General features: G+C 36.6%; 1 long non-coding RNA gene across 1 annotated transcript; it reads left to right on the top strand.

The window, feature by feature from the left end:
• Window positions 1-666: 666 nt before the first annotated feature.
• LOC142176438 (uncharacterized) lies at window positions 667-2,247 on the top strand. The gene is made up of 3 exons (XR_012705058.1): window positions 667-774; window positions 1,650-1,730; window positions 1,823-2,247. It is a non-coding gene; the product is annotated as an uncharacterized LOC142176438 (long non-coding RNA).
• Window positions 2,248-3,474: the final 1,227 nt, after the last annotated feature.

Genomic DNA, 3,474 nt, shown 5'->3' with positions numbered 1-3,474 from the left:
TATCAACTGCGAATAACGATAAAGTCATAAGTTCTCGCTGACTCCGTCGTCGACTTCAACGTAAATATAATGCCCGAAGTCGGGAAAGAAGTCGTCCACACTTCTTCCCAAACACGGGACCTCTGGGTCCTGTACACCGATGGCACTTCTAACACGTCGGGATCTGGACTGGGACTCGTACTCGTACTCGAAGTTTTTACTTTGCCAATCCATAAGATGCCCGAACATGACTAACAATAAGGCCGAGTAAGAGGCTGTAATTGCAGGGTTAAAGTTAGCACTCAAATACGGGGCGAGACGTGTAAGACTACGCTGCGATTCTCAGCTCACTACAAGAAAGATGAGTTACGACGACATTTAATTAGTGACATTTATAATAAATGTCGGAAAAAAAAATTATTTCTTGACATTTATTAAAAATAATGTGGAAAAAAATTGACATTTGATAAAAATGACGGAAAATATAGTAACATTTGATCTAAATGTCACATGATTAAAAATAAGACGACATTCATTATTGACATGTATGGCAAATGTCAAAAATTTACTAGTAATTTGAAGGGAAAAAAAAAGGGAATTTTTTTTGTAACATCCCTCCCAAATTTCCCTCTCAAATATCTAAAAGAAACCCTACTCTTCGACCTCCTCTCATAACAACATCCCCCCCCCCCCCCAAAAAAACCCCCAACCCCTCCATTTCTCTATCCCGTCCGAATTCCTCCACCGCAACCATGAATATCAAGAATCTTATATCAAGAATCTTCAGTAATAGAGGTATGAATATGTACTCTCTTCTTGCTTCATTCTCTATTTCCTTCTCTTCATCTATTGCGCATTAGAATAACTCCAGGTTAGAATTTTTCTTTCTTGATTGATCGATCGGATTCGAATTGTTCCTTCTTTCTGGTGAGTGTTTTGATTTCTCGGAGGAATTCAATCATGTTTATTTATTGCATTTGCTTGTTCCCTATGTATTCGCAGCAGAAGAATTGGGAGTTTGAGTTTTTGAAGCTTAATCTATGTTGTGATTTTGTTTTGTGGTGGTGATATGGAGATAGGTTTGTTTGAATGGAAGTTGTGTGGGGGTGTTAATTGCAAAATAAAGTAATGTTGATATCACATTCACAAATTATGCCTTACAACTATTTGACAAAATGTCTGATAAGCATCTTAAACACTATGACCTTCCCTATTGTTTATTCATTTCCAAATATGAACAAAATTAATTAAATTTCCTCAATCCTTGTCTGCAAGTCAGCAACTTAGATGTGTGCTGGTTTTCAATCACCAGGTAGTTGTTTCTTGTACACTTAACAAAATACTTAGTTACATGATCCTAGTAAGCAGTCATTAGATGTGAATGAAAATATTTTCCTGTGTGGCAGGAAAATGCTTGTAAGTAATTTTCACATCCATATGTATCATTAGCTTTACTAAGGGCATGTTTAGTTAGTATAATTTGGTAGTTAACTCTTGGCTTTCGAAGGAGAAATGCCATAATAATAAGTGTGCTATTAACTTGTCTAAATATAGGGTTCTATTTACCCTGTAATTATTTCGTCCCTACGAAAATTATGCAATCAGTCGAACGTGTTTAGAATTTACTAGGTTGAAATATACTGATGGCTATGCTGGTTGATTTGGTGAAGAATGAGGTTGCACAAATCTACTGGCCTTTGTGTGTGTGATATGGAGTTGCAGTGAGAAAGTCCACAGTGTGGCAACTTATGGTAATGTCCTTGTATATTTGATGGCCAAACAACATCTTTCTTTATTAAAGTTATGTGTTTTTTACTAAGGCATTTTTTTTCTTCGATGGCAGATAACTATACTTCAATTGGTTGTCTTACAAGGACAAGGACACTCGTAAAAATAGTTGCACTACATAAATTCATTTTATTAAATTATTCTTGCATGTAGATTATGCAATCTTATTTTGACTTTCAATGATCTGCTAGTTATTTCTCATTTTATGAAAATATAGGTTAACTACCTCAGAGAACCTTGTTGTCTCAGTTCAATAGAGTATCAAATGGGCGGAGGCACAGGGAATTGGAGCTGACGGGATGTAGCACAAAAAGTGAAAGAAAGAGTTGAAGAAGTGAAGAAATTTGTTGTTGCAGAATTTGTTATAGTTAGCTCAAATCCAACCGAATAGTTTGATTTAACATTATTTAATTGTAATGATGTAAAGCTATTCATAAATACATTCTTGAAATTAATTATAGAAAACTTCTATTTACTACAGTTCCAATTGTCTATGTTGAATGACACTTGTAGGTATTTAATTAGAAATTTGAAGGTTATACTTTCATTATAGCAAAATATAATTTCAGCTTTATATTTATTGTAATTGTCCTCTCAAAGTATGTGCAAATGTCAATGATTAATTATTATATTAGCAAGATGTGTTGTAGAAGTATCACTAATAACTCAAGAATTTTCCTGACACTTTTAAATGTCGTTAACGAAATAAGTTGAGAACCGTACTTAATTTGCCGACATTATGTGAAATGTCACAAGTTTTAAAGTGACCTTTTTATAAGAGTCGTAAACTAAATGTCGTAAATCTTTTACCGGACATTAAAATAAATGTCGGAAAATTTCCGACACTTGAACTAAGTGTAAAATAATTATCGAAAAATGATTTTGTGACATTTATGTAGCTTAATATGATATTTATAAAATATCGTCATAGGTCATACATATTTCTTGTAGTGACTCGTCATCAACCAAGTCACATGGACTTTCCAGATTAAAGAGCAGAGATTGCAAAAATACCAGACTGAGATCTGTAAACAGCTGCCCGAGTTTGACGAATGTCAGCTCGACCAGATCTCCCGAGCACAGAACACTGAGGTAGACGGCCTCGCCAAATTGGCAACAGCCACCAAAAACATCACAACCGGAGAAAGAAATGTGGTCCACCTCCTCCACTTATCGATAGATCAAATCGAGGTGAGAACCATAAATCTGACTTGGGACTGGCGCAACCGTATTATTACATATTTGCAGGATGGCGTACTCCCAGATGATACAAAAGAAGCCAAGAAACTTTAAATACAATTAGGCAGGTACAACATCATTCATGATGACCTATACAAGAGGACGTATGGCGGCCCCCTGGCAAAATTCTTAGGCCCGAATCAGACGCGACGCGTCCTTGAAGAAGTCCACGAAGGCCATTGTGGATCTCATTCCGGCAATCGAGCTTTGGTCAGATGCCTCATACGGGTAGGATACTACTGGCCCACCGTGAAAAAAGAGGCCGCAGATTTCGTACAAAAATACAAGCAGTCCCAAAAGTACGCCCCAATGATCCACCAAGAAAACGAGCACATTCACTCATTCACTTCCCCTTGGCCGTTCATCAAATGGGGAATGAACATCGTGGGCCCCCTCCCGACAAGTTGAGGTAACGTACAATTTCTTTTGGTTTTAACTGATTATTTTTCTAAATGAGTAGAAGCAGGA

Source organism: Nicotiana tabacum, chromosome 22 (assembly GCF_000715075.1).
Source record: "Nicotiana tabacum cultivar K326 chromosome 22, ASM71507v2, whole genome shotgun sequence".
NCBI lineage: Eukaryota > Viridiplantae > Streptophyta > Magnoliopsida > Solanales > Solanaceae > Nicotiana > Nicotiana tabacum.
This window is presented reverse-complemented; position numbering and strand designations above follow the sequence as displayed.